Source organism: Callospermophilus lateralis, chromosome 5, assembly GCF_048772815.1.
Source record: "Callospermophilus lateralis isolate mCalLat2 chromosome 5, mCalLat2.hap1, whole genome shotgun sequence".
Lineage (NCBI taxonomy): Eukaryota > Metazoa > Chordata > Mammalia > Rodentia > Sciuridae > Callospermophilus > Callospermophilus lateralis.
In genome coordinates this window covers 118,765,529-118,772,528 of record NC_135309.1, presented here as the reverse complement: position 1 = coordinate 118,772,528, position 7,000 = coordinate 118,765,529, and positions in this window count along the sequence as shown.

Below are 7,000 nucleotides of genomic sequence, written 5' to 3'. Positions count from 1 at the left end.
AAACTTTATTAGTGCTTGAAGAAATGAATGCTGGGTATTTATGAAGCTCATGTAAAAGTACCAAATGTTGGAAGATATTTTCAAAGTCATAAGAGATGCCCTGGAAAGACAAATCTAAAGATAAATAAGATGTTTGGGGAGGGTTTAAAATAATGTGGTTATCCTGTTAATGAAAGAAATTTAGTTAATGATTTCCCAAGTATGTAAAATATTTACAGTAAAGTAGTGATTCAAGAAAGTAGTGACTTATCAGCTTCATTAAGATAAAAGGAATTAGTCCTAGACTGCAGATGCTAAGAGTTATAGTAAGAACAGACTAAATTAGAGATCTAAACAAAGATCTTTGAAGATGGGATAAAAATTATATGCTAACTAGATTCCCTTCTAGATACTATATACCCTTATTCCCAATGCAGACCCCTGATATGTAGTAACAAGTAAAAATTTGCCAGTAAATTTTTTTCCACTGACCCCAATTTTTGTTTATTTTTAAATCTGATAACAATTCAGAATCATTAGTTCTCATTCAGTACTAAGGAACATAGGAAATCGTTTGGAACTGCATTTCAATGTCTAATTCTAAAAGCTGGTCTATGACCTTAATAGTCCTCAGGGTATAATGTGTGTATTTGGAATTTAGTTTAAAAAGTGAGCAAAAATTTCCTGGTGGCAGACTATAAATATAGTTCCCTAAACCACTATCACTTACAGACATCCTGCTCCTAAATTCTTGCATTTGCAGTTTGTCTTTAGGCTTCCTTACTTAGGAAGTGAAACAGTCTGAAATTCAAAAACTCCATTCCAATTCACATAGGTCTTCTTGAAGAATAAGTAATAGTGGCATGATGGATTTCTGGAGACTTTGAATTTGGTATTTTCTAAATTTTTAGATTTTACCATGATCAACTAATTTTCCACTGTGTGGTAGGTAGATACTACCTAACTCCCACCGAAAGAAGGATCTCACTCTGTTGTAACACGCTACATTGCAGTTGTGGAGTTGTATTTCTTTTTTGTTTGGTTTAGTTTTATGGTAGGTTATGGTTTTTGGTTTTGGTTTTTCAGTGTTGGGGTCTCAACCCAGGGCCTCATGCACTCTACCACTGAGCTACATTCCTAGCCTGAGATGTACAGTTAATGAACATAACTGTATTAAGAATCTGATTTAATCTTTCATTCTAGGTTCATATTTGATCTCATTACATGGACCAAGGAAATAATTTACTATTTCTGTGCCTGGGTTCTCATATCCATAAAATAGTGTGAATAATATCTATTTCTTATAAATCTAACCAATTGATGAATAAACATGTAGCCTCCTTTTTTAAAAATAAAAAAGTGATATTTGTAGAATGCATTTGTAAGTTGATTGTTGGAAGCTTATAAGGATTCTCATGGAATTAATGTTACAAGTAGTGGTTAAATTCCTCATTCAATCTGTAAATGCATATTTAACACACAGCCTAAGTGGAAAGAGTGCCTCTGCACAAAAATAATAGAATATAATTTTCAGCACTAGTGAGAAAATAATAAAAATTAAATGAAGTTTGAATTGCCTTATACCAAGTAAGATTTTTATAAAGATCATGTTGGAAAATGACTTTGTCTGGGTGTTTTTTTTTCTTTCAAATCTTTATACCCTAGAAGGTATGAATGCTTTGTCTCCATTTTCTGACCATCTTACCATATATGCAGTCCAGGAATCATTTTTAGTTGCATCTGTTTTCAAATCTGCTCAGCCCTTTTATACCACAGGAAACTAAAGCTACATGTGAATCTATAAATTATTCATTTGTGTATATATAATGCATATGGAATATATTCATATACACTAATCTGTGATGTGTCCCTCCCTCACTGTCTATAGAATGAGGTACAAACTACTTAAAGGAATCTAATGATTTTTACCAGTCTGGCCTAACTTCTGTATAAATCTTAAGCATGATTGAGATCATTTATTTCAAATCTCTGCAGTTCTAAGAGATGCTTTTTGCAGCAGTGGTTCTAAATTTGGAACCAATCTACCTAGTTTGAATCCAGCCTTGCAGCTTATTAGGATGGTATGGTGCTTTGAGAATACACCTCAGATCCCCAACTACTGAAAGCTTTATTGACCAAGGACCCCATCTACTGTGCTCTGAAATCTGTCCCTGCATTTGTACCAAGACTGTTCTTTCACAGCTCAATGACAAAGCAAAACAGATACCCAGTCAGGTCTGTTTCTAGAAGACACAAGATTCCTCTGCTAGCCAACTTAGATTGAAGGGCTCCCCATTTGCTTTGTCAAGTCTTTCTAGCTGTATGTGGCAGTCAATGACACTTCCACCCAACCTTCCTTCCTATCTGTCTTACACTGGGGTCAGGCTTGCAGTGTAACGTGATGTCTACCCAGTCTTTACCAACTGCTACCCCATCCTCTCATAAAAATCTTGCACATTTAGTTAGGGATGGGGTTGTGGCTCAATGGTAGAGAGCTTGCCTCACTGTGAGGCACTGGGTTCCATCATCAGCACCACATAAAAAATTTTAAAACTTGCACATTTAATCCTATGTTGGCACCTAGTTTTGAGGTAATAAAATTGGAACAGGCCCATTACCTGGCAGACTAAAGAGGTGCCATGCTGTTGGTAGGCGGGACATTTATAGTCCCTGGCATAAGGTTGTAGCATAATTTTACTAGTATTTACCTGGACACTAGTGGAGGAGAAATACTGTGGTAAATATGAAGATACAGACATTTGAAAAAATATGGGAGGAATAATGCTTACAAGGACAGTTGACTACTGCTAACTTGTATTGTTACTGCAAAAGGAAAATGAGAAACAGCTGTTAAGCAGTTAATGTCTTTAAGTGTGAGAGGCTTTGTGGTAACTTGTAAAGAGGCCTTTATCACTTGTAGTGGAAGGACAAACCCCAGTTAAACTGCAACTAAAGAACTAATTGTTGGGCTGGGGTTGTAGTTCAGTGGTTGTAGTTCAGTGGTAGAGTGCTTACCTAGCATGTGTGAGGTACTGGGTTTGATCCTCAAGATATAATTACACTATGGGAGATGAACCATATAAAAATAAAGGTATTATGTCCATCTACAACTAAAAAAAAGAATTGTTGAGAGACACAGAACTCCAGATATGTTTGATTGTTGAATATTTAGTTCAGGCAGTTCTGTTAATATAAGGGTGGAGAAACCTAGGATCTCAAACATTGGATGGGGTCATCTGAATGGGTACCCCTGTGACTTCCTATTACCCTGCGGTCCACCTAGCATGTTAGCTATGTTGAAAGATGAAGAAGGCTGGTGTCACAAGACAGTAGTCTTTTTCTCAACCATTACTTTCCTGGCTGCCAAGACAATAACTAGGATTAAATCCAGCATAACCCAATTGAGACACTGACTGGTACTGGGAAGAACCAGTGGAGTAATCCTGAGATTGGATTTTAAGGGTGCTTGGGCCTGTGGATTAAAAGCTGTCATAGTGGGGAAAGCCAGATGTAACACTGAAACTGCCTCTTGCTCCTTCCAAGATAAAAGATCAGATGCAGAATTATTTCTTGGGGACAACAGAGATTAGTTTAAGAACTGAAGGACGGGCTGGGGACGTGGCTCAAGCTGTAGCACGCTCGCCTGGCATGCATGCGGCCCGGGTTGGATCCTCAGCACCCATACAAAGATGTTGTGCCTGCCGAAAACTAAAAAAAATAAAATAAATATTAAAAAATTCTCATTCTCTCTCTCTCTCTCTCTCTCTTAAAAAAAAAAAAAAAAAAAAAAAAGTGTCTTTAAAAAAAAAAAAGAACTGAAGGACAGAGGTATGGTAGTCCCAATCCCCTCATTAATTTGCCAAGCTGGTTCCTAAAGATACTGGATGGATCCTAGAGAATGACTTATAGAGTACTGCTGACTTAACGAAGAAATAACCCTGATCCCAGTCTCCATGCTGGACTTGATTGCTAGAGTATATTAGTAAAGCCTTGTGTATGAAGTATGCCATCATTGATTTGGCAATGCATTTCATTCCATTCCATTTTGAAAAGAGGATCCAAAAATAGTTAATTTCAAAAAAAACAATATCCATTTAGACTGAATTTTGTATCAGGGCTTTGTTAACTTTCCTACCCTCAAACATAATAGAATGTGAAGAAATCTGAATCATCTCAGTATCACTGAGCACTCCACACTGATCCATTTTATTGGCAGCATAATATTGATTAGACAGGATGAACAAAAGATGGCTACCATGCTGAAGGCCTTCATAAGATATAAGTACCCCAGTGTATGGGAGATAAACACTTAAAATTCTACCACTTAAGTATAACTTTTTTGAGATCCAGTGCTCAGGGGAGTATCACTATATCTTCTCCAAAGTGAAAGACTAGTTGCTGAATCTTGCATCCTCTACCATCAATAAGGAAGTATAGCAGTTGTAGGCCTCTTTTGGTTCTGGAGGCTATGCATTCTACAACTAGAAAGTGATGCTGCAGCTTACATACCAAATGACATGGAAAGCTGCCAGCTCTGAATGGGGCCCAGAGTAGGAAAAAGCTCTAACAGTGCCAGGCTTCAGGGCATGTTTCCCTGATACTTGGCCCATATGACCCAGAAGACTCCAGGTTGTCAGTGGGCGGGGAGATGCAGTGTGGAATTCTTGGCAAGTCCAGTGGAAGAATCAATACAGGCCCCTGGGAATCTGCAGCAGGGCAGTGCCATCTGCCGCAGAGAATTATGTCCCCATTGACCAAGCTACGAATGCTTGACTATAGGACAGGTAAACTTGCTCCTCTTCCAAGTTCTTGTGTGAGTGACTGATTTCTAACTCCATCATTTCAGCAATGTTTACTAGTTGACATTCTTCCAAAAGAAAGTGTTACCCCTTCTTCCTCATTCATTTTATCAGTTCTTACAAAATGAACTCATGGTTTCTTAGTCAACTGATTAAAACCCATTGTTATTTTAATGTTTTAACTGTTCCAGATTTGACCAGTGGAAGCACCCGGATGCCTGTGTCCTTGTGTCCTGGTCATTCTTTGAATCCTTTCTTTTTCCTTGGTAAACAAGATGTTCCAGGCTCATTACGTACCTCCTCTCCCCCAACCATTTCTCTAAGAACCCTATTTCCTTTCCATGGAAAAATTATGTCCAGGAACCAAGATTTGAGTGCCAGGTTTGCTCATTGCTGCTGATTTTGTCACTGCTTGTACTCCTTCAGACAGATACATAAATATCTATATTTGTTTTGTTTCAATGTATTAAACACCATAGTTTTGGACTGATTCTGTCAATCTCACTTCAACACTAATTCTAGTTTTTTCCTTTGCCATAATTGGTAACTCCCTCAAAAGAGAAAGCAGACTGTCATTAGTCTCAGTATGTTTCAAATATATATTTATTTGCTCAAGGCTAGATAACGAAGGAATGCTAACTCATCCTACTATGAAAAGAAAGCTTACTAAATTTTTAGGTGACCCTCTGTTTTCAGTTGTCTTCAATTGGTGAAATGTCATCTGCTAAGTAATAAATTCCAACTTAAGTCTCAAAACAACCATGCATAGTCCATGAGCACAGGATAGCTCAGGGACTTCTTAAAGGGATGTAGAGATTCAGCAATCCTTAGGTTACTAGCTTTATTCTTCAGGTCTTCTGTAACAAACAGTGTCTGACACAGAATTGTTTATGTTGGGTAATAGTAGCTGGTCGTGACTTTATCTTTCAGGTCTTAGTGATCATAATCATGTCTCTAAGAATTGCCATCTCAGCTGAAAGAAAGGGCAGATTTCCCCCAATGGTGCTGTTTAATCTTTTTAAAAGCAAACTGTGATAGATTGTTCGTAAGTCATTTCCACCCATGCATGAACTACTTAAAGCACAATTCTCAGTTACATCTTTTTATAACCTTGCATTATGACCACATACCCTTTAAAATCATACCAGCTTTTATAAGCTACAAGTATTTTTGCCAAATAATTAAGAAATGATTCCAGGGAAAAAGTGCTATTAAGGCAGTCCTCTGAATCCGGAAAGCTGGTGCTCTCTATACTAAGACTGAATTGACAGTTAGGAGATGGCATTTTGTAGTTGCAGTAGAGATTCAGAATTTAGGATTTTCTGTAAATGTGCTGTCAACATCAGGATTTCAGAGTTTGTCATTTGTGTCTTCATAATGGTTTCTTTTTTGCATTTAGTATTTTGTGTACTGTTTCTAAATAAGCAACTTTAATTTACCATCTTAGCAATAAATGGTAAAAGCAGTCTAAAGATGAATGGAGCCTTTTATAGTGATAGCATCTTTGAGGAAGGCTTAAATCAAAGTTGACATCAATATTCAGTGTTGCCAAATACATTGTCTTTGCCTCTAGCATGACAGGTAAACTTATAATTGATTATTTTTATCAGTACATTGGCCAGGCATGGTGATACATGCCTGTAATCTCAGCAACTTGGAAGGGTGAGACAGGAGGATCACGAATTTGAGGCCAGCCTCAGCAACTTAGCAAGACCCTGTCTCAAAATAAGTCTGGGGATATAGCTCAGACTTATCAAAGTTTAATATCAGTGCATTAACTTGCCTATTTTACTTGGTATTTTACTTTTAGATTTACTGTTACCTGCTCTTTGCTAAAAACAAATTTTGTTTTGAGTCCTTAAAGTGCTTGGCCTATTTTCTATGAACTCATATAACTAAGAAAATATTAGGAAAATAAAAACAGAGAAATTTTAATCTTTGAAAAGCACATTGACCTAGTTCATAAGACCCTGTGAAGGCTACTGTTACAAAAACTGACCTGTCTTGATGTTATCTTGTCTAAACAGCCTTAAATTAATGCACCTATAGTTAGCTAATTAAACAATATAAATGTATTATTAGTAAGTACATCTCTTTCGAGCTTATTGCATCAGTTTTACAAGGTAAACACTAATGTGCATACTCCTAAGGTTAAGACCATCCAGTTGGGATTCCATTAAGGTAGTTTTGAAACCAAGTTATTATTAAATGCCTGTGATAGG